General features: G+C 34.1%; 2 long non-coding RNA genes across 5 annotated transcripts in view; both read left to right on the forward strand.

Moving 5' to 3' along the window:
* Positions 1-11,772, forward strand: part of LOC149775895 (uncharacterized) — a 29,540-nt gene extending 17,768 nt beyond the window's left edge. For 3 of the 4 annotated variants that reach the window (XR_016416454.1, XR_016416456.1, XR_016416457.1), the window contains exons 4-7: positions 11-2,400; positions 3,971-4,032; positions 7,221-7,277; positions 8,491-11,772. This is a non-coding gene — a long non-coding RNA (uncharacterized LOC149775895). The remainder of the gene's footprint in view (positions 1-10; positions 2,401-3,970; positions 4,033-7,220; positions 7,278-8,490) is intronic. The other variant, XR_016416455.1, reaches the window with a different exon arrangement.
* A 1,003-nt stretch (positions 11,773-12,775) lies between these two features.
* On the forward strand, positions 12,776-18,603 carry LOC149775896 (uncharacterized). The gene is made up of 4 exons (XR_016416629.1): positions 12,776-13,074; positions 15,285-15,385; positions 17,639-17,864; positions 18,445-18,603. It is a non-coding gene; the product is annotated as an uncharacterized LOC149775896 (long non-coding RNA).
* Positions 18,604-26,282: the final 7,679 nt, after the last annotated feature.

Genomic DNA, 26,282 nt, shown 5'->3' on the forward strand with positions numbered 1-26,282 from the left:
TTAATTTCAGATTAGATAACTGAAAGGGTCTTGGTAAGTATTAACGCTGATGAAAAATATATGAAATGTTATTCCTGTATAGGACATACTATAATAAATAAAAGAATGTTATTTTCTTATATGAAAAGAAATGTGCTGACACCACGAGTAGCCATTGCCTAAGATGTAAAGTATGAAGTTGCAGAATAAACGTAACTGTGACAGTAGTTACATTTCATTTGACATTAGATCACTGAAAGGGTCTTCATAAGTATTAACGCTGTTGAGAATGATATAAAATATTATTTCAGTATACAATGTATTTAATTGTTACCTTTATGTTAGTAAGGGATATCATCATCTTGTTCATATTTCCATGTTGCTCATTGATAAAATCCACTATGATTTAAGGTTTGATTAAACATTTAATCTAGCACACTAGTTCATTCTGTATCAGCTGTTATTATGTAGGGTCATGATCATCTGACGTAGCAGATGAGACTGACTAAAATTGAACAAGAATTTTGTAAATGAACTAAATGTGTTGAAACCATCGGTAGCCGTTGCCAAAGATGTAAAGTATAAAGTTTCTGAATAAACGTAACTGTGACATTAGTCAATATGTTCTGTACAGTTCTGTATTATAGGGCGATGTGAAGCGGCGAATGAAAGGAAAGTACGCGCTGCTCGGAATGCATTGTTGATGGAATAAGGTGATTTGACGAAGAAAGGACGCAGTTGGAATTATAAGGATTAAATGATCATGGTTGTGTATTTATCAATGTGTAATTTTTATCTAATCACTCACAAAGTTAACATAAAGTCCTATATTGAAAAGATTAGATGACTAGCCTTATCACCTGGGCTGACAAAGTTAAAGACGTCATTTCGCTTCGGTTTTGGGTATGTCTGCTAAATCAAAATGTGGGAGAGAAAAACAATTTTTCTCATTATTTTTGCAAACAAATGAGGATTAGACATTCCAAAACTTTCAAAGTTAAATTAACAATTTACGTAACTGTGTGTATTATAGCATGTATAAAACCGACATAGAATCGAAAAAATACCTCTTATGTCGATTATCACATTATCTTAGGAACTTACTTGCTAAATGTAGGTGTTCAGCGCATACCATGAAAATAGAGACAGGTAAGCAACGCAGAATTGAGAGAAATAATAGGTATTGTGAAGTATGCCGAGTATTTATTTGGTAGAATATGAATTCCATTTTGTTTGTGTTTGTCCAGCTTATGAAAATTTCAGAAAGATATACTTTAATGAAGTTTGTTATCTTTATCCGTCTGTAAAAGAATTGCATCTCTCATGAGTCATATTAAAATATTAATTATAAGAAATCTTTCTTACTATATCAGTGCGGTTTTGTTTCTTAGATAATATTTGATAACTCAAACAAATGGTGGATAATTTACTTCGAGGTAGTAACATCTTTAAAATATTATGCACCGATTATAGGAAATTATGTACGTATATTCATCATGAACGCCCTACTTAACATCTTTGCACCATGGCGTACATAATATTTACTTGTATTGTATTTCGTAATATGGGCCGATGGCCTAAATTACTGAACAAAGTATTAATATTAGTAGTAGCAGTAGTAGTAGTAGTAGCAGTAGTAGTAGTAGTATTACTATTATTATTGTGTCTGTATGCACCAAATCCATAGAGACAGGTTCAAATGATGTTAAAGTTTGTTTGTATATTCTGTTCGCAACTGTATAGTGATGAGTCAATTGAAATTATGTTGTCAAGCGTATCTCTAATATATTAAACTTCTTCAAGGAAGACATTTGCAAACAGGTCCGAAAGATCGACTAGAAAGAAGGAAGTTGTCTACATTTACTCCCTAGAATGAGCTTATTCGTAATCTTGAATGCCTCATTGCAGCTGAAACTTTCACGGATCTTATTACCATAGTAGATTGATTTTACTGCATGAACTATGTTTGTAACATTCTTCTTGGCAGCTTCATATAATATTGAGATTGCTGGAAAGCCAAATCCTCTCAACTTTACAGTGTTCTCTTTTAGCAGTGCGAAGCTGATCAATAATGCTACTATACCAGGAAGAACACTTTTGAATTGAAAATCCGCATTTGGTAGTTGGGGTATGTTTGTCGAGCAATAAATCCAAGCACTTGTCAAGTTGTACTGCTGTGGGAGGTAACGGAGGTAACACAGTTGCTGGATTTACTTTAATGTCATGCATTAGCTGGGTTATATTTATTATACGGATTTTCCTCTTAATAGCAAACTGAGATTATTAGCTAGAGACTGATGCATGAGATGGCATATGACGCATAGCTGACCTGATGCAAATTTGTGGGACACCAATGAAGACTGTAGAATATTATCGTCAGGTCTATGAAGCATGCAGTCTAAAATGTAACCTTGTTTATGGGTAGGTTGGCTAACTGACTGTTTCATGTTGCAAACGTGAATAGATTATAGAAGTTTTCATAGGTTCCCAATACACTCAAAGTGAAAGTTGAAATTTCTCAAAAAAATAAAGTTGAGACCCAGGAGTTTAGGAAACTGTTCGACAAAGAGAGACTCAGTCAGCTTCATTTTGTTTTGACTAGGTGATGGTTGGCGGGGGGGGGGGGGGAGTAGAGGCAGAAAAATATACTGACCTTTGTTCCATTGCGGGAATGTCGTGTGTACAACTTGATGAAATAACCTGAGGGATTTATATATACACTCTTCAAATGTTTCTAAGCCATGTTTCTGCTACGAAATGATGTCAATATCCTGACTGTTAATAAAGTTAATTCCTTTGCTCCTTTCCAATGGTCGTACTGACTGGGCGTTGAATAATGCAGGTAAGAACTGATCTCTTAATTGAATTAATGGTGCTTTTTAGATCAAAGCGAAAATAGTGTACATATGTAAAATAATTTTATTGATTTTTTTTCATTCGGTTCTAGTATATCTAAGAAAAAAGAAGTTAAGAAAGCAAAGTAGCAATGATTGTATCACGTCGCTTATGATTCTAACTGTGGTATGTGCTAGACTGTTCCAGACAGCTGCTTTTATTTGCTAAGCTACCCATATTTGGCAACAAGATTTTGGAAAATACAGCTAAAATAACATACGCATTATCCTTTGTGGCTTTATCTCTTGGCTTTTAACTTTCAGTCATTCCCATTTTCTGCTTTAGCACAGATAGAGTAATATAAACTGAAATCATCAGATGATTATCAGCATTAACACGGTAATCTGCCTTATCAAAGATTATAGCGGATTTTATCTTTTTTTTTTTTTATCCCACTTACCGATCGTCTATCAGAACGACAGTGTCTGAAATAATCGTGTTTATGTTAAAAGCCACTGGTTGTGTGTCCAATGTTACAGTATTATTTTATTGATAATAATAGTTATTGGAAACAAACCGTCGTTATATAGATCCGCGTGTGTCTTGTAAACACTGGTTAATCATTTTTATAATATGAAAACGTCTCCTTCTTTATAGGCCTCTCAATTAGGATAAATATCGTGATCAGTGTGTATTTGTAGTTCTCTCTTCTCCATTAAAAGTCTTTAAAGAGTCCGTCTTTATAGTCCCAACCCAATATGTTCATGCTGAAAGTGTAATCATCTGAATGTTTAATTTGTATTTATATGTGCCATTTAAGTTATTCTTGTTTGAAACGTGAAGACATATTTAAAACTGTATCGTGATGAATCTAATATCCTAAACATGAATCAATACTTTTTGTATACTGCAATATAAATATTTGGAACAAATGCTAGAATTATTTATACACAAGGTCTATCTATTAATCAAGACTTAACGAATTACAAGTGTAATATATATATATATATATATATATATATATATATATATATATATATATATATATATATATATATATATATATATATATTCTCAAACGATTTGAAAGTTACAATAACCAAGAATTATACAATGTAAATAATCTGTTTATATTCTAAGCGACTTTGTTTTCAAGGTGGTAGGTGACATATACTCTTCGGGGCAAGTCAGAAGAGGAAACCATGGTCTCGACAAAACGTAATTAATTATACTACTACTACCACCGCCTTATTGTTTCAATAGTTATTCTTATTCTGCATTGGACGAGGAACAGTTAATTCTGGATGTGACTTTATAACAGTGAATGTTTTGAATTTATGATTTATGATGATACAAATCACATTTCTCTTCAGATAGTGAACAAAGTGTTAAGGCTATTCAGCAAACTTGGTACGGTGTTATTTTGCAAGGTATTCCTTTTGTGGGCTTAATAAGTCTCCAATATGGGCTACACCTGATTACCCGTACAATAATAACCTTCTATTATTCTTTTCTTATATATATTTCGTGACTAATTTAGAATAAAGTATGGGCAGATCATTTATTTATTTAACATACCTATAGCCTTATATAGTATGATTTGCACTCTGTCTTTGTAAGCTAGATTTGATTATGTCAAAAGTATGCGATAGTCTGGTTATCAATGTCTACGATTTCAGGTGTTCATAGTCTACAAAAACCGAGGTTTGCAAAATCAAGGGCATCAGGACCTTGCAAGAAAATTATATTTCATGTAAAAGGGAAATTCTGCCAAATTCTGGACTTGCAGATGAACTCATTCAGATCGTAATCATAGTACAAACGAATACGAAGATATCAGCGGACATCCTTTTTTAAATTTTAGCTTACAATCTTTCTTCCTCAAGAATGGATGCGTTTATTGGGGCCTTAAAGAATTGCAGTCATGGTCATGTTGCTGATCTGTTAGAAAAAGAAACAAACAAGGGAGAGCTCGAATATCTCAGCAGTGAACATAAGTTTTTGTTTCTTTTACATCTCTCCTTCGTTTATAAGTTTTGTGATTTCTTATCATAAAAGTTGTTCGCCAAACTGTATTGTAACACTTAACGACATCATCGGGTACTGCAAAGTATTTAACATTATGTGTGAAATAAAATCATTGCTTGTGCTCATGTGAAATAAGTATGTGATCAATATAATCTTACATCTGTGTTCACTTAATCTTAAACATATAAAACTCGTTGAAAAGCATAAAATCTCCACTCGCTTCATGCAACTTTGCATAAAATATTGTCCAATTCCTTTCACAAATTTTATATCAAATAAATGTGCGAGTAAGATTCACTATATATTAAAAAGTCATTTTATGTAAACTATTTTCCATTCAAAAGATAAAATAAGATGTTTCTGACAATGATCTTGGACGAATAAATGCCAAACACTTTGACCTATATGAGACACATTTGGAGTTAAGAGTAAGTCCTAATATAAAGTCTTTAGCAAGGCTCAGCAATTCCCTATATCACGGAAAGATGAAAGTAAAACTTGAGAAAATACTCGAAGTACATTAAGGTACGCTGAAAGTAAATTTTACCTTCATTTGTGATGAGAGCTGAGGACGATTTATTTTTTAACATGAATATAGAAATTTATCATAAAACTGTGCTACCCTCTCCTGAGATGAAACATTTTATGCATGACACGATTTATCACTGAAACTTATTGTTTGCAAACATGTCAGTAACATTGGTAAAGTTACTACCTTTCACAACGTTATTTTTAGTACCTGTAAAGCTGTAGTGTGGGAAATCAACTCTGATGGAATACAAACTTGTTATTGATGACTTGATCTTTCCGATCATTTTGGCATTCAATTTGAAAGCTTTGAGGGTAATGCCTTAACAAAGGAAACAAATCTTTGGATGTTAAACTTTATAAAAATCAAAGCAAAACCAAACAAGCGCAGGAGATACTTTTTCGCCTTTCTTCCTTTATCGAGGTTTATAAAACAAAGTGCATCACTGAATGAGAGAGCATATAGCCAATCTTCTACAAAAGTCGCTTTTAAGCAAGAAATAAGCATGTACGTACAAATACACTCGCATACACACACCCATATATATATATCTATATCTATCTATCTATCTATCTATCTATCTATCTATCTATATATATATATATATATATATATATATATATATATATATATATATATATATATATATATATATATATATATATATATATATATATATAATTGATTTTCAGTACTACTACTTCATCTGCTACGTATCGTAGATGTAATTTCGCATCCATTCATCCACGTTTGTAAGTTTGTAATGCAGTAAATATATTATGTGCAATTTTAGATTCTTCGACACATCAGAGGTTTGCACCACTGAAAATGAAACTGTATATGGTCAAAACTTTGCTTATTCATGATTTTGAACCTAGGTGTGTTATAGATCAGCAATTAGAGAAAGATATAATACATTTCATAGAACATTAAGATATTTACACCATGCCACGCAACACAGATAGGATAAATGCAACACTGGACTGCGTTAAGAAAAGATTAGAGAATTTAGGACCATTTTTTTCACGTACACCAGCAGCACTCTTATACGTTGACTTAAGAAATAGAACACCTCCTGAAAGATACTGAGTTTTTACAAGAGTCGGCTAGAGAGGATAATATTCTTATATATTCACATTATATATATATATATATATATATATATATATATATATATATATATATATATATATATATATATATATATATATATATATATATATATATATATACAGAAAGCTGAGATTTATAGTTCAGTAAAATTTCGTTCGAGTAGATCTAACTATCCATAACTCCACAACAGGATGTTGTAACTATAATTTAAATTTTATATAGAATTAAAACCGAATCATTATACTGATGTTACAGGTTTATTTCTGCCTCCCCCCTGAAAATGAAAACATATACTATTTAAATCTTCATATTCATTTCCTGAGGTATGAGAGTGAATTTAAATTTTAATGATTATTGAACATGAACATCTAGCCTATAATAAAAAAATAAACTTTATTTTTATAAAGAGATTTTAGATGTTGTCCTTGTTTCAACATTCTGTCAGCAATACTATTATTATCCAGCTGTATAAGTTCAAATGGAAATAAGTTCAAGGTTCAATCTGGGCAATTTCACAAAAATACTGCTTCAAAGTAAGATAAAATATAATTGTAGTAGGGTAACATGTTAGAACTTATCATCAATTAGAGTCTATAATTTTGTTTTTAAATTCAAACTTAAACTGGCATAAGATTGAACAAGTACACTATTACTGCAGACTTTTCATTTATGTTTGAAACATTCTTAATATATATATCTTTGGGCTGATAGCATCGAATCCTTCTTTTACTGTCAGATCCGTTGCAGCTGCAAATGACTTTACCGAACGGAAGGTGGGACGTTCAGCGAAAAGGTGTGACTATTTCTTTTTCTTAATTGTATTTTTCTATTTATAAATCGATTTCGAAAACAATAATATGTTTTATTAAATTCTTGTTTTGAAACATCAATTTTGTATCATGAAAGTTAAATACATTTTACTATAAACAGTTTAATTGATTTTCTGGTATAATAGCAGATTACGATTCACGTAACGAAAATTGAATTTGCTGGGATATAAAATTATGGCAAGAAACGAAATCTTGAAAAACGTAAAACGGAACCACATGAGTGTCAATTTTGAAAGACCTCCTTGGTATAATTTAAACAAGTTGGATGCATTAATAACATGTTCTTGATAGAAGATATATAGCGACTTGGACTTTGATATGAAAATAGGTTCGTTCGAGAACTGTCAAAATATGACAATCCATATCAGCTTCAATATGGATGTGGAACATGGGGTCAATGACGAGGTCGTGAAACGTCACAAAAACAACACTCCAAACCCCACTCTAGATATAAAGCTGGCGGAGTTCAGTATGCAGAATGGTGATATTGACAAAGGATCTGTGGTTATTCGTTTACAGTCCTTGTCATGGAAAGCCTTGAACAAGCTTAAATCGGCCAAACCAGATGATATTGAAACCATAGTCAGATAGATTTTGACTTAACAAGATATGGAGAATATAAAGGAATCAGGACTCAAGTCTGTCAACGTAAAAATTGTCGCATACACAAACATGTCAAGTATGAATGTGTTTTTTATCATGTAATATAATGTAAAATGTAAAACGTTTTTAAAATTGATCATTTGTTTCAAAAAGGAATAAGTGGAAGTAAAGCGTATATGACATTAAATGTAATTGTGTCATGACGGAACAATTGTGCAAAAAGGCTTTAATAAATAAATGTGTATTGCAGGAAGAATTCGAATATTTCATGCATTAATCTCAGACTATGCTGTGAATACGATATTGAGGAAATCACATAAATTTAATGGATTATATGCTGCCATTCTTCTAGTATCATTAGGATAAGAAGAAAAACATATTACATGAAATTTCTCACCCACCCTTTCTGTTGGAAGCGGAATGTATTGTAATATAGTACATCAGGCAGAGATGCATGACAGACAGATGGGGTACTCATAATCCACTATCGTGTTCTGTAACAAACATAATATGTAAATGCCCCAAGAAACTGCTTTCCTATCTGTAGATATCATGTATATATCTATATTGCAGCACCAAAAGAAGCAATCCAAGAAGAAAGTGTTAGAAAGGAAGCAATAGCGAAGCACTTTACATATCTCAGCAAATCCTTGCCTAATATGTGGGAACTTATACCAGCATTTATTCAAGATGATCAAATCAGAGACTCAGCAAAAGCTCTCCCAAAATTGTTGATGCATCTTAAAAGAGACGCAAGGAACAAAACATGTATTCGTTTTCTCCTAGAGGAAGAATCTGACAGGGTGCGTGTCATATTCAAACATCAACTTAAACAGAGAAGAATGATACACTATGTAAAGATATTGAAAAGTCAAGGAGACGGATGTTTGTTAAAACAATTTATAGATGTATAAGGACGCGAAACTATTCAGAAGCAAATCCTTCTTAAATAGCGGCTTGTAGGCTGTTTCTGTGAATTGAGTAGAAATAATTTATACCATGCTAGTGGACATAAGCGTCAAAATTGTCAAAATTGTCAAAATTAAGCACTGTTATTCTTCTTAGTACATCTCCATGTCGTATTCCGTTTACACACACACACACACACACACACACACACACACATATATATATATATATATATATATATATATATATATATATATATATATATATATATATATATATATATATATATATATATATATGAAAAAGTCTTTATTCTTACATGTTATATTCACTACGGGCAATTTTACAACAAGAGATATACCATTCAATGTTGTGCCGTTATGAACCAGTCAGTACAGTTTGACCTAATTCAAAGTTATGAACAAAGGACGAGACAAAACTTTGTGAGAGATCAACTCCAAAAATTATAACCCCGTAGAGTTATGCAAGAAAGTTTTGAATTAAAGATGTTACAATAAGTATGAGTCGCAATAATTGACAATAATAATAATAATAACAACAACAACAAATGTAATTGCTTGGGTAGATATTACTGCACCCTTTCCGTCGCTTGCAAAATTAATGACTGGCAGTAATTTTCACAAGTCTGCAACGGGAAGATTAGATTTTTTCATTTAGGCCAAATGCCCCTTGAGCTTTTAATTGTAGTATCCAGTAACGTTTCGTACGTATGCGTTCTGTGTATGTCCACCTTATGTTAGATCGCTAAAACCTCGATCAACTCGACTAAATGTCCGTTCGAGTTGTAGTGGATGGAGACTTTTCGTGTCGATATTGCTACGAATGTAGCCTTTTCATTCGCTCTCTGAAATCAATGGTTTCGCAAACACTTTGAATGGCACAGATCTCGCCTGTCAGGAGATAGATTGTATTATTTGCTTGACCTTCAATCTTCTGATTAATCATGTAAGTAACTCCTGAACTTGTTATCGGACATATGTTCGCAAATTAGGCAACGCTTGCCTCTACAATGGTATGCACCTGAATATGTGGTCTTGTTTGAAGTTACTCAGACACGTACCAGATAGTGCTTGAGATTTTTAGGTCTATGGTACGCAATCATATGAAGTTTGTGAAATATACCTTTGAAGCATTCAGACGATACAATAAGGTGCCAATTCTTGCGTATGATCTGTTGTAGGTTTGAGTAATTGGGCTGAAAAATCAGCACGAAAGGGGCACACTTGTTGGATTTCCTAGTCTATATTTCAGGACTGTTCCTCTGTCGAGGAGTCTAGTTTTATTAATAGCCTACTCAATGCAGCTCCTTTTGTAAGGTGGCAGGAATAGAACATACGTGTTTGGTTCAAACGCACATACCATAAGGGAGATTTTTTATTACGCTCTGTAGGTGGAAGCTGGTCGGGAGTAGATATTGGTGATAGTCATTAGGTTTAGAGTTTATGTCAGTTTCTATGTTCCTCTCCGGAAGAGTAGATTGAGTATCCAAAAACATACTTGACCTATTCGATGACACCGACGTAAATTTAATAGTAGGGTGAAAGTTAACAGCAAATTCAAAAAATATTTTGAAATTATCGCTTGTTTCGATCCATTTTGATTCTATGTAGTCAATGAATCTACACCAGCTCTGGGGTCCATATGATGTTTCGTTCAGAAAATTTCGCTCTAGTCTTCCCATCTAAACATTGCATACAAAGGTGCAATTTTAGTGCCCATTGCAGTCCCATTAATTTGTAAGAAGTTTCATTGTTGAATTGTTAAACTGGAGAACGTGTGTTAAGCGTTTGACCAATTAGGACATTGGAAGGGATGGGTCAAATCAACTGTCTCGTGTTTCCTTCCAGGCAGTGATACCTTCCTCGTGTGGGATGTTCGTAAATAAGAAACATACATCCATGGTGATGAGGAGAGTGTTATTTGGCAGGTTAGTTTTGGGTGTTTTGTTAAGATATTTCCTGGTATCATGGATATACGAAGCGAGTTTTTCAACGAACTGCCAAAGGTGAACATCAACTAACTCAGATATTTTTTTCAGTGGAACGGCTGTCTCCTGAGATTATCGGCCTCCCCGGGTTACCCTCTTTGTGTAGTTTAGGGAGAAATTAAGATCTCCCTGGTTTGGAGTCCACTGGTAGGAGGTAAGCTAGCATTGTGTCATCAATGTTTTCTGCGTAATGCCTGTCTTTTAGTGTCCGACACACAGTTTCAGTGTTCAGCTGTTGGATCGTGACTGAGTTTTGTAAAATCTCTAGTTCACAAGTTGCCTGGTCGACTCAAGTGATGAAGTCAGATGTAATTATGACAACAGCAGAGGACCACTTTTCTTTTGGCTTGATGTCAATATCTTCCATCTAGTGAATTTTTTTAGGGACTGCATTACTTGTGGGGTTAAAAAGTCCTTTTTGGTGTGGCTTTGTTCGTGAGAATTTATCTTATATTTAACCGCGGACAAGAGTGTCTCCAGAGATGGAACCTTTCTAGAGGGTGGAATTTAATCGCTTTTTTGCGGAATAAGTTACACTCATTGGAACCGACGCTGAAATCTTCAGCCTCATCACTTAACGTCTTTTTTAGTCCCATCCTTCTTGGAAAACTCGCAAAGTCTTCTGTCAATTCCCGTACATTGTACTTTTTCGGCCTGGGACAAAAGAACAAATCAAAACAGTTAACTATCTGAGAGAAGATCAGTCTGTTTTCTTAAAGATAGTTGTACATTAATCAAAAGAAATGCATCTTAACAGGTACATCACCACTTCCAGCAGTAGATTTATTTTGGAATACCACTAAAGTTTATTGAGGACTTAATAGGACTTGTGTTAGTAATTCTAGTAATAATCGGGATTTAGTTCGCAATACAGTACAATCTTTTTACTTTTTTCATTTTGTATTTGATGGAAATAAATTATTTTTTTTAAAATTGTACACAGCTTGTTGCTTCTCACTCTTTTCTACTGCCTATATTAATACCATATATTCGTAAGATTAAAACACCCTTGTACATTAAACATGTTTTAAAATACTTCTGTCTTGTTTGTTGCGATTAATTTAGTAGAATAGCATCTGAGACTGCAGTACAACAGTACAATTATTCATATAATATGGTATCATTTTGTTCTAAACTTTGTACAAGATGACTTATTCATTAAATTTTGCTCTATCGTTTATGTGTAACAATTTCTGTTTTCCAAATGAAGCTTCACTGGGTGCTGAATATTTTTAAAAATCTAAATGAGTTCTATCACATTTGTTCACATGCATTCAATGTGCTTTAAAAGATGTGATAACCAATGTACCAAATTATCGGAACAATAATAAAATGAGGAAATTTGAAACAATTTTGAAATTTAATTTTTAAATGGCATTACAAATCATTAATTCTTTTCCAGTTGCTACATACAGAATTTATTTATTTATTCCATGAATGAATACCGTCAAATTTGAATCCTAGACGTTTTCCATGTCAAAAGAACAAATCAAAACAATTGACTTAACTGTTGTAAAGAAGATTAGTCTGTACTCTTAAAGATAGTTGTACATTAATCAAAAGAAATGCATTTTAACACGTATCATTCAGTTGTGCAAAGTAGTTTCATTAATAGTTATCCCTTGTATTCAGGTGATTGTTTTGTCGGTGCTAATAGTTTTGAAGACAAACCACTTTCAAACAGCTTGAAAAAGTGATAATTCAATAACCTTTATAAAGAGAAAAGTATCCGTGACAAAATGTTTTCTTTAAATAATTCTGGTTTTAATGCAAAATGCTAGATCCCACCTCTTTTACAAATATAGAACTCAGTTATAGCATTTGCTATTGTAAGAAAAAAGTAGATTCAAATGTTACAAGAAAGTGACATGAACCTCTAAAAGTTACATTGTCACTAAATTTCCGTATATATTTGCATTTATATAATGTATGTGCAGACAAGGAAACAGACAGTGACCTAGGGGCAGGTGAAATTAAGAAGAACTACTCTTTCCTGCTGGAGTTAGATGGTCTTGAGTTTCTACCAACATTTGCAGAAAAGGGGCTACTTGGTGAAGATATCATTGAAAAGATGATTGGTTCACTACACCGACGAGACAGAACAAAACTGTTCATTGATTGTGTTCTCTCCAGTGGGGATGAAACAATTTATCTATTTTACAAGTAACGGCACAAAAGACAGAAAGAAAACATCTACTGTGTATTGTGGTCAACAAAATATCCGTTACCAGGTTCCACAGGTAAGAAAAATAGGCGGAAATAACTTAACCAGGGAAATTGATGCAACAAAAGTTCAATACAAAAGATTCACACACGTTCAAACCATTGAAACATGTCTATAGTATTACTTGTAAATTGTCTCAGAAAAATAATAGTGTAATTCCCATCTATCTTTCGGATTAAGCTTCTAATACGTTTTACAAAAGTTTAAAAGTATGCATACAATTACTGTATTGATCGAAGTTATGCTTTTGTATTAATTTAATGTTACCCATGGATTGTTTTGTTTTCGAAATGTGCTTAATATTGTCAATTAAGGTTTTATTAACTATATAAAGATCATTCTGCGTGAATTTATCATACACAGATTTCTTATACAGGTGTTTCTTTATCGGCATAGACATGTGCATCGTTAATGTTGTTGAAGAACGCGATATGTGAAAACTACACCATGCTCATTGAAGAAATCGAGCCCAGGGAGTACCGTGATGTGTTTGTTGAGAGATAAATATTTGAAGCTAAAGAATACGACGAGCTAATAAAAAATTTAGAGCAGGAAATTGAGAGCAGCTGCCTTCTTAAACCGACTCCTTCAGATAGATACACTGTTAGCTCTAAAAACTTTTACTAGATATTGTGCAGTTGGTTGACATATTGGAATTCGGAGAAGATACTGTTGAAGGAAATTATCCTAATGCAATGGTATACATTATACAATAAAAAATAGTATTAAACGCATGGATGCAATTAGATAATTATATCCATGCAGTCTCTTTATAATCTATTTCTTGAATAAAGAATATAAGAGGAGTATCGATTCAAAACTTATCATGTTCAAAATATAAAGTTAACACAACATATAAATATTCATTATTATCTATCTTCGTGCTATCTATCTTGTCTATTATTCATATCCGTCTTTCCTCGAACACATCCAACAATATATGTCCACCTCGTTGTAATCAAAGCTTGAAGTATAAAGCTTATTGGTTAATTTTGGCAATTTGAATTTGTAAATTACGAACAAAAGCACCCGTATGTCTCAAGAATAATGGTAACTTTATTCAGAGTCAGAACCTCTAGCCATGTGGTAGTCAACACGCTTGTAAGTCCATACTTTGGATGTCATGACATATTTTGTACTCAAACAATTCATATGAAAGCTAGTGTTTCAGTTTACACAACAATATGCGAAAATGTTGAGCAAGTCTGCGCACAGAGCTGGTTTCACTGTCATTTTCTTCCAGAAGGAAGATACTGAATATACTTGATTGGTTCACTTTGAAGCTGAAGATATCTCAAGAAGTATCCAGTAATCTTGATGTAAACGCTCTTATATCTTTGAGTAGTACATCTTGTTGTGCTTTGGGTACATTTGCCAACATATATCGTATTCCTGTGCCAACTTTCATCTGAGAATCAGGAAGATGGATTAATGGGTTAGTTTATATACAGTAAGTGATATCGCCTACTTCACTTGCTTTTAGGAATATTCCGATAACAGTACGGACGAAACTGAAACATTCCTCCGAGAGCGAAATGATAATTGTTTCTTCTGGAGTGTTTGAAGGAAGAAAGTTGAACTGTTGCAGGGGGTGGTTACAAGCATCTGCTTGCTACATACCTGATAACGAGATTTTAGTCTACTTAAAATACTAATTGCTGTTTTATGATGTCGTCCCTTTGAGGTTGAAATCGGCTATAAAACTGGTGCATTTAAACTTGAACAGTATCTGGTTCTGCTCCATATACGTTTAAACCTGCCTGAATACATTCTTACCAGCATGGAGATTACATGGTAACACTTCTGATGACCAGCAAATCATATGACTTTAAGGCTACTTTAACCACATTTGGGAATAGACTTGTTTAAATTAGGGCCATCAGTGAACAGATTGATTAGATGTTTTAGACGCAGTTTGGTGTCTGCATCTTTTTCCAGTTGTAGAAGGATATCTTACACTGTTTCCGCTTTGTTCTTGTGGAAAAACAGAAGCATTAAAAATATTACATTCAACTCATTAGCGCCTTGGTTTGCAAATAAGGACAACTGTTTGCCTTTCTCTCAATGGTTATGGTTTCATTATACATGAGCCAAGTTCCAATCAATCGCCTCGTTTACTATTCCTTTAAGCATAAACGGTCCAGTTCTATCTGATATTGAAAAACTGGCTTTATATCTACCTAATCCAATGTTGTCTACTGGCACATTTTCATATTATATCAACAGGTGCCAGTCCAGCAATAGATCTAAAGGAAGAGTCTCTTGCTGCAACCTTGCCGTACCACATGTGTTCTAGCTCTGTGACCTGATGACGCAGTGATGATCATGTAACTAAAACATTACTTTCTGACCTTTTCTCCTTTTTCGTTCTCTTCCTGTGTTTGCTTTCTTGGCGATCGGAAGCACCAACATTGTGGATCATCTGACCAGACTTTGAATTACCGATTTTTGTTTCAGTAATACTTTTGTGTCTGGAGGTTTTATTGTGCTGCTTTATTTCAATGATTTCATTGTTCTCTGTGAAGCATGTATTTGCAACGTGATGTGCAGAAAACTCTTCTGGGATTCTTTGGTATGTTTTTGCATCACAAGCCAGCTTGAAAGGTTACACCATCTTTCATGTTGAATCATTTATCCTGCCACGTGTTTTGATCCATTGATCTGATGTCTTCATACAATCTACCATATCTGTGGATCACATACTAAATAAAAGTTAAGAATGCTAAAACAATAGCGGCTTATTATTACAGTAACTGCCAGGTATCTGCAAAGCTCTGAGCTGAAGTGATCTATACACCATGCACCATCAATTAATTAGGCAATTGCTACACTGGATAAAAACAATTTAGACTAAATGTTACCTTGTTTATTATGAACCACGTGGCAGTAAATGCCATCTTACAGCTTGTTTTATACATAAATTCACTAGGTTGGGTTGACTACACAAATATAACACAATCTAGTGGATATGCAACTACCTGATAACAATTAAGATACCAGGACTCAGATAACAGAAATACAGTTTGAGGCCCAGAAAATGGAGGCAATAACAGGTAGTTCTCTATTAATACATTTCACTTATCATAATATGTTATTTAATGGATGTTCAAACATCATTAGGTAACTTCAAATCATAGCTAATGCATAATACTTTACGATCCCAAACAATTCTTGCTATTTCTGACTCTGTAACATCCTAGATAGTTAAGAAATAATGACAGCAAAAGTTCTTTGATTTCAATTATATAAACTGTTAATTTTGTCTCGCTGAAAATATAGGGGAATATGCAAAAATATAGAAATATAGGGTCACAATTACAAAAACAAATATAGAAAATATTGGAGAGGCAACACAATTATAGGAAGATAAAGGAACAAAGGGTCCTCTGCTTATGGACTTTATAGCCTTCCAATTTGCATATGATTATTTTAGTCTAGATGATAAGAATTGCCATTAGTTGATGCACTTGTATTCTCAGAAATATGAAAATAAATCATTGGTGTTGACTTGTATTTTTTGTATACAAGTGTTTTTGATTTAAAGCTATAGATTCTATGGAGATTTGTTACAATCTTTAATAATCTCTCCATGATATCTAACATTCAATCTATGGCAACAGTTATCAAATAAATTTGTTTTCTTCCAGTCTGCACTGGTCGCAGCTAGCATGTTGGATGCTTTTGAATGTTATGCATTCATATGTAGTTAATCGTGAAATTTGTTTAATAATTGGTCTGAAACTTAGAACTTAGATTATGAAGAGTAAACCAGAGCAGCACACAAAACAGCGATACTGACAGCTATGTTTGATGCAAGGATAGTGAGCTGTGTGTACAAGTAATGAAATATTGTTTAAAGTGCAAGCCTAGCGTTCAGCAATAAATCAAATCCCGATACAACATTTCCTGTATCTGGTCTCAAGTGGCATCAAACAAAATAGTTATTAATGTATATAAACACGTGTCCTATAAAGTAAATTAAATATCAAAACATACAACAAAGTCCATATATCATAAATAGGTTTTGCAATAGTCAAGTTAGTTACCATCAGCATATGTAGTGAACGATTGCTGATAAGAAGGATAAGTAATGCAAGCGTTTGACCTTTTTACGTGTTATTTTGAGATAACTGATATTTTGGGAATTACTTCAGATAAATTACACTTTGTCACATGGAAGAAAGCATCTGTTTCTTTTGCCCATTTTAGTTTAATATTCAAAAGTAAAAACGAAAGTGTAACTAAGTTTTGAGCTTCAGCACAAAGTAGATTACTTTTCTTTGCAAATAGGTCTCTAATAAGGATGAAATTTCTTCTTTAGTCAGAAGGAAAAGATTGGTTTATTGTTGCTAGATGGAAACAATGTGCATGTCATTTAGTACGTACTGGGCAACTTTGACAACGGGTGTTGTCACTTTACTCTATATGATGAATAAAGTAATGTTCCACGTAAGACAAATTGTGAATCAATTCGGTCCTAGAACACTGGCTTCATAAGTGGGAATTAAGTGCATACACAAACTCGCCGCATGTTCTAAATATTATTTATTACTGTTCCAAAAACTGCTCTGATGTTTCAGGAAAGACCAGAGACTCACATTCCCCAGATGGAGATGTTAGAATCAAAATCGGTCACCCTTTCTATGCTATACATGATCCTTTGCAGCGTTCGGATTTGGAGCTGGCGACGAACCAATCTCTAGATCTCTAGAGATTTCAATAGATGGCAACACCACGGAAAGCAAATATATACTTCATATGATGAGAAACTCAACCAGATACCATCATCTCTCAGTACGGAACAACGTACGTTTTAATACCTTGTAATGTGATAATGATAATGTTATGAATTGTTCCTCGAAGAGGCCCTTTTGTTTAATCTGAGAGTAAGAAAGTCATCGACATATAAAAATAGTATAAATACTTGTGACACGATGCAAATGCGCCAAATGGTTTTATTGTAAAATAAGAAAATCACATGTATTTATGTAGCATACATATACTACTGGATAGTTATAAACGAGATCAAAAAGGAGCAATTTTGAAAAACTACGATAGATATTTCCAATGTAGACATGAATACTAAAGTACAAATTACTAGTAATTGTTGTTAAAGTTGGTATTCTCCTTAGCGTTGCCAATGCAAACGTTTCAATATATATTACAACAGCTACTGAAAATATTGTGTGGGTGCTACTGTATAAACTAGTGACAATAATATTAACGATGCCAAAATAATTTAACAAAATCATATGTTTTATTGTTATAGCTGTATTTGTACCCTGAAACATTCGTTGGCAATGGCTCGTTGATGTCGATAATTTATTTTACACATTTGGCAGAAGTATAATATCAATAAAATTTAAAAAATGAAATATCGTTTCAGCTACTGCCGTCAGTGGACGTGTACCAATATATGCCGTATCACCCAAAGCTCAGCAACCTTTTGTTGCGCCTGCACAAATAACGCTTAATAGAGAAATCAGAAAAACCAAGAAAGCGTCAGATTTGAATGAAATATCACTGCCACATTCAAAGTCGTCTGATGTCCTTAAACCAATCCAGCAAAAATATAATGGTAAGAAACTGCTGCTCAAAAGTCTCGATTCCAATTGCTGACATCAATAAAGCAGTAGTGCAACTATTATTGCTGACAACGTTTTCGGTCGAGCTTCATCAGTTACGCAAATTAGTGTGCTTATCTGATATTACATTCAAATGAGCGCCGTATCTGGGTCAAACTATCGCTCGATCAAAAAGGTTCATTTAGAAATATAATTATATGTTACTGCATTTGTATTGAAATTATGAACTCGTTGTTTTCGGATATATACTCACGACCTTCGGGAGTGAAGTATTTATCCGAGAAAATGAGTTTATATTTGCTCATACAAATACAGTTATCTCTTATTACATATTCATTTTCTTGTTCTTCCTAAGTCATAAATATACAAAAATACACTACAAGCAACAAAGTAATTGAATGCATGCTGTATTAAAAAGTAAATACACAAACATAGATTCATCAATACACAATAATAATATCAATGCGCAAAGAGCACCGCCCAGCGACCTTTGAATTCGTCCCGCGCTGGGCAGAAGTTTCAAAAGAACTGTCATTTTGGTATACTTAAAATTGAAATTTAGAATCATATTGTGAATGAATGCGCATTGCAACAACTTTTCTATTTGGTCTGGAATAGATGGAGTTTGCTTTTATACTGATCCAACTTAATTCTGCTTTTCTGATTATGATGAACTGGATTAGTAGGTCAATTCAGTGCAGTAAGGAGAATAGATTTCAGCTGGGAATGTACCCCAAATTCCAGTACGGTTTCGGTGAGTATCACGTTTTGCAGGATATGTCATTCGGATTTGCAGAACAGGCTAAGAATGCACATTTTAAGGAAATTCAATATGCATAAGTGTAAGTATATTTATTACCATTTTTATTATCAGCTAAGGAGGACATGTTTATACCTGTCAATCTCCTTGTTGGAAGGACCCCAACTATAGCCTTTATCATACAGTGTCTGTCTTCTATCGCTAGTCTAACATAATATTAAAAAAGTAACACGGGGAAAACTGCAGATCAGCTGTTCTGCGAAAGTTCATTTAGCCCGAGGAAATAATACTTCTTCATCGGCTTGGTTTGTTGCTCTAAGGCTCTTAGATTCCTACCAAAACCTTCAACTGTATTTGTTTCTCGAATTTAGTATTTGAAGACTTGTGAAATGGTACGTCTCTGATACATATGCGGTAGCCCTTGTCCACAATATGCTTCTCTATGCTATACTTTTACAGACCCTAGAGAGTACTCGTCATAGTCTGAACTATTCTATGTGCGAGGAAATACTATTATTTCTCCTAAATAACTGTTTCGATGATCAGAACGGCTTTTTCAATTATTGCGTCTCTCAAGTTAGTTGCTGACATTGTGTATATCACGTTCATTTTATTGTTTCTGACTCGTCCACATTTTTAAATTTATGATCGTTACTCTCAAATGCACAAAACAGCTCGTTTAGTTCATTCACAAACCAATCTAATCAACTATAATCTAAAGCATCTACTACATGAGTGTAAATGGTTTGTTTACAAAGGAATTCCTAATACACTATACTATTTTAGGCACAGTAGTCCTGCACGTATGTTCAATATCAAGATGTTCATTATCGTAACATACTGCACGATTCTGACAATGTAAAGTTAACAGACACAATAATAAGCATATAATAAACTAGAATAATTGTCCCAAAAATTAATCTGACGTATCATGTGCTGTCAGACACGTGTTCGATACGAAAGAATCGTTCGAATGTACGGAATGTCATTAATAAGAATATATAAAACCCTAATATTTTTATATAAAAATTTTACTGAGCCATGTACCTTTACAGCTAAAACAACAAAACAACAAAGGCAGCAAACATAACTGTACCAGAAGATAATAATCCGAACAAGCTTTTTGTACAAATTAAAGAGATTTAGTGAAACATCCTAAAATGATATCGTAAAAAGTTACCTCACCAAAACTATTATTCTTATTTCATAGAAGTGCTCTAAATGTGTCAAGAATTTTTCCAGTACTTCTGAGTTGAGAAGAACATGTAATTTATATCAATATAATTCTATAAATTTGCATACTTTAATCAAAGAATACAAACTTTTCATGGTAAACAAGCTGTGCATATTTAGTGAATCGTGAATTCGAATGATTCTTTGAAAATTTTATGGTGAACTATGTTGAAAATAGTAAACACGCAAAAATAATACTTTTGGCTTTGTTTGATGCCAGTATAGTCAGCGATGTGTACTAGTAATGAAATAATGCCCCAGGTGAAGGTTTCGAGTTCATTAACAACAAATCATGATACTATACTAAATTTTTCTATCTGGTCTCAATTGGCACCTTAACCAGAGTCAATAATGTTTGAAAAATGTGTACAATAACCGATATTGTTCAATTTTACTTTGCCATATGACCCTTTCGCTCTTAAAAGTTGAAAGATCAAACATAATTTACAGCATCAATAGCTTTTGCAATTATATCATACCTATATCTAGTAGCCTCCTCCATGAAACTATCTACATATTACTTAACACACTGTCTCAAAAGAAAGAGATGTCGTGGGAGCATTTCAATCGTTTTATACGATAAATCATGCTTTTTTCACATGAATCATATCATTTGTATGCCTTGCCATTCATATGCCATTGCTGACGTAACATAGGAACAGTGCTGGAATCTGTTGCTTTTTGTGCCACTTAGAGCTTACAAGTAAATTCTAACAACTGTTATATCTTTAGTTATCACTGTACAATGAACGATGATTAACGTACCATTCAACGAAAGACTAACTGTAAATTATTTCAGTTTCTAGTTTATTAGCCTTGTGCAGTGGAAATTATGTGCATTTAAAAACTCACCACATGTTCCAAGTATTATTTACTACTGTTAACTACTGTTCTTATACTACTCTGGTGTTTCAGGCATGTCCAGCTCCTTAAATGCCCCAATATGTGATGATGCCATTACTGTCCACTACCCTTTCGATGATTCTTTGCAGCATTGGGTTTCTGAGTCAGTTCCACTTTGTATTCCTGAATGAATTGCAAATGAATCAATGTCATCTGAAGAAAAGGCCATGGGCTGGTTAAGGTCTACTTTGAAAGACGAGACACACAACTAGACACCATAAACCTTGAGTACGCATAATTTTATAAAATAATGTACTTAATAATGATCATTTTATAAAAACTGTTTGGACATCCACCACTGTTTTACTGTAAATAAAGACTGACACCCAAATATAATTGTGTTAACAGTACTTATGACGCAATGACTAAATGTCTAAGAGATTTATTTTAAACATGATAATTGCCTAAACTGATATAAAAATATAATGATGGATAGTAATATATTAGTTTTGGTAGGGGTTTAAAGGACGAACGATGGATAATTTCAAGGAATACATGAATACTAACGTAGAAAGAGGCATTTTTCGGTGCTGAAGTTGATATTCTTCTGGGAGTTGGCAATGTAAGAACATTCATTTTGCAGCATGTATAGTAACGTCCATGTCAACTAATTACACTGGACAACAAATTTTTACAAAAGTCATGTTACTGAAATAAAATTAGTCAATTCTTATCAATTTTTATGTGCTGAACACGAATATGACAGTCAAATTGCAAAATTGGCTCTAGTTTTTTTGTAATCTGCAAGAAATTAATGTTTACATAACGAAATGCATTCCAATAGTAAAAGGTCAACTGTAATAGCCTACCTATAAAAAATCAAGTCATTGACTACATCTTAGATTTCTTCGCCTGTCTCTTGTACAGCTGTTCGGGAGCATCTCTGAGGAGTGTCCAGCAGTAGTCAGCCAGCATTGTAGTGGACCATTTTCCCTGGTATCTTTGTTCCATTGTTGCGATATCTTGATGAAAACGTTCGCCGTGTTCATCACTAACAATACCACAGTTGCTAGGAAAGAAATCCAAATGGGAATGAAGGAAGTGAATCTTTAGAGACATATTGCAGCCAAGTTTCTTATACTTCATCAACATGTCTTCTACTAGTTCCTTATAGTTTTCTGCCCTAACATTTCCGAGGAAGTTTGTAGAAACTAGGCGAAAAGCATTCCATGCTTGTTTCGCGTCACCTTCCAGCAAGTTGTTGAACCGGTCATCTTTGAAAAGCTCTCGAATCTGAGGACCCACAAAAACTCCCTCTTTAATCTTTGCTTCGCTGAGTCGAGGGAATTTTTCATGCAGGTATCGGAATGCTGGCAAAGTCCGGTCAATGGCTTTCACGAAGTTCTTCATCAAACCTAGTTTGATGTGAAGGGGTGGTAGCAAGATTTTCTGAGCCTCAACCAGAGCTGGGTGTTGGATATTCTTCTCTCCAATGGCTACATTCTGCCTGTGAGTCCATTCCTTCCTCATGTAGTGCATTTCCCTTGCTCGGCTATCCCACTCGCATAAGAAACACATGTATTTTGTATATCCTTACTGCAGTCCCATTAAAAGGGCAACTACCTTCAAATCACCACAGAGGTGCCAGCTGTACTTGTTATACTCAATGGAATTCAGTAGCTGCCTTAAGTTATCGTATGTCTCTTTCATGTGGACAGCATACGCTACTGGAATAGATGGAAGAATGTTTCCATTGTGCAAAAGCACAGCCTTGAGACTCAGTTTCGAAGAGTCCACAAATAGTCTCCATTCTTGTGGGTCATGAGTGATTTTTAAAGCATTCATGAGGCCCTCAATATCGGAACAGAATATCAGATTACTTTCCTTTCTGAAGAAAGGCTCCAATTGCTGGTGGCGCTTTCGATATGCAGTAATTGTGACATCTTCTTCTAGAAGATTCCATTGTTGGAGTCTTGATCCTAGCAATTCTGCCTTGTTCTTTGATAAGTCCAAATCACGAATCAGGTCATTTAGTTCTTCCTGTGTTATTCTGTGTGGGGTTGATGATGCACCACAGTGAAAATCTGGATCACTGCATGCTGATGGACCAGGAGAAGAACAGGTCGACTCACCTTTGTCTTCGTCAGATGAATCAAGAGAATATTCTGCTGGAGGTTCTGGAATAGGAAGTCCCTCACCATGTGGAACTGGTCTCAATGCAGACGGAATGTTTGGGTAGACTATTCTCGACTTCTTTCGCTTCGTTATTCCGCCGGAAAGAGGAGGAACCAAGCAGAAGTAACAGTCATTTAGGTGGTTGCTTGGCTCTCTCCACACCATTGGGACTGCAAACGGCATTGATGACCTTTTGCAATTCAACCACTGTGAAAGCTGTGTTGTACATGTAGCACAGCATATATGCGGAGCCCAAGGCTTGTCTTGGTCACCAACCTTGCATCCGAAGTAAAGATGATATGCCTTCTTCACTTGAGAATTGATACTTTTCTTCTGGTTGGCAAATGTCACTTCCCCACAAATATAGCAAAAATTGTCCGCGGTATTAACACACTTTCGAGGCATTACTGTTCTTTATTGTACGTAAATGGATAAAATAATAAGTTTTATGTAACAGTAGCTTGAACTGTCTCGCACAACGTCTAAAATATTTTAAATGCTGAACCTATCTGATTGGGCTTTATATAGTACACTGCTTACGTCAGCTTCAGCAGCCGCCTGGCATTAGTATAATAGGCCTACACATGTATAGTACACTGCTGACGTCAACTTACTTCAGCAGCCGCATGGCATTAGTATTGCATTTCATCAGAAAATGATGCAATCAACTGTGGATGATGTGAGCATGATGGTATTATGCAATGTTACATCATTATTCCGGATGTTGCTGCAGTCCTACTGGAGAAATTTACACAGTGAAACATAGAAAATGAGGTATATGAATATCTTCAAAACGAGAGCCAATACAAATTTTTCACGGTTATATTCGTGTTCGGCACACCAAAATACTACAGATTAGGGCCTTTTCAAGTCAGTAATGATTTCACTGTTGACCAGTGTTATCAGACATTCCTTTAGAAGTGAGTAAAGATCATATTTTATACGCAAAATGAAAATAATGTGATGTATTATTCTAAATATAATTCTTTTGCTGGATCATTGCAACATAATTTCCAGTTACCGTTGATAATTTTTCCAAACACTTGTTAAAAATACAATATCACAACAGTTTAAAAATAAAGTTTATATTTCTGCTTCTACGGAGAGTGGACGTTCACTGAAATACACAGTGTCACTAAATGCTCCGATACCTTCTTTGGTGTCTGTACGAGTAGTACCTGATGGCTAAACTCCCGTTTATCTTCCTGAATTCAGACAATCCAAGAATGTGTCACATTTGAAAGATAAATCACTTCCACGTTCAAAGTCTACATACGTCCTTAAATCAAACCAGCGAAAATGCCTAGGTATGAAACTGTGACGCAGAAGTATTGATTCCAGTTGTTCACACCAACGCAGCTGTAGTGTAACCACTATTGCAGACAAATGTACGAGTCCTGCATCATCAGGTACGCAAATCTTTGAGCCTTCTCTGATTGACCAATCGGGGAGTAACAATGCGAATGATGTTTTTTTTTTTTTTTGTAGCGACATATCCTGAAAGGATAAGTTCTCAATAGGGCTACATCAAGAAGATTCATTTAGTGATATAAATTCCAATGTTTCTCCATCAAAGTTTGTCGGACGTACCATCTGCTGTGAGATATCTATTTGCCACAAGGGAACCATTGGAATAAACGGAATGTCACCAAGAAAATTATTAAAGCCCAAACAGTTTTATCCAATGAATTGCTAAAGAATATACCCTCAGCAACAGAAACAACGGTAGCAAAATATGAAAATAGTATCGAAACAACATTAACAGAACTAGTGATCTAACACGGACTACTTTTTTATTTCAAAATTAATGAGTCAAACAGTCACAAAAGGAGGTTGTAAAAATCATTTGCACCATAACTGACATTTACTTCTGTAGCAGTTTTCAGTACTCGGCGGTTTGTTTCGATATTCGGAAATTTTAACGCACCTTTGAATTTATATGATCATGCTTTGTATGTAAATTTAATGATATAAAATTGGCATCTTTAATCCAAACATGCAAACTCTGTGTGGCAAATTGCTGGAGATTTATATCAGTTCCCAATCACATCAGCAAAGGTTTTCGTTGTGTGAATATTTGTACATATGAAATAATAGATGTAAGGACAAGAAAATTCACAATGTATTCACATGGGTATTTAGATTTAACGAGGATAATTCATTTTTAGGCACATAAGTGATATGCAAGTTAAAATTGTAGTCATCATAAGTAGATGGTATTTGTCATCTTATACCATCAATAGCTTAATTATTATCGATGATACTAGTGATGATTCACTTTGCATTATGTGCCAATTTACAGATGTGCATATTAGTTTTTGTTATTAACACACCATGCAAATTTGCCACACGTGTGGAAAGCCATTCAAACTTATCTTTGTGTATGAACAGCTAATACATGTCCAATGGGTGCTAGCTGGCCAAACATTAGCATGAATCTTCGAAAGATAATTGTATATTACCAATAAATAAAATGTGACTAATATGTGCTTGTATTGGTTTCTTGGAGAAGAAATCAGTATCTTTGCAAAAAATTGAGAGAGAGAGAGAGAGAGAGAGCTTGTTAGGAACATGATGTGCTTTCAAACGTTTATACAATATTACGCTTTTTCTTGTATTGTATGCAGT

Source organism: Sinohyriopsis cumingii, chromosome 19, assembly GCF_028554795.1.
Source record: "Sinohyriopsis cumingii isolate HCF-2022 chromosome 19, ASM2855479v2, whole genome shotgun sequence".
Taxonomy (NCBI): domain Eukaryota; kingdom Metazoa; phylum Mollusca; class Bivalvia; order Unionida; family Unionidae; genus Sinohyriopsis; species Sinohyriopsis cumingii.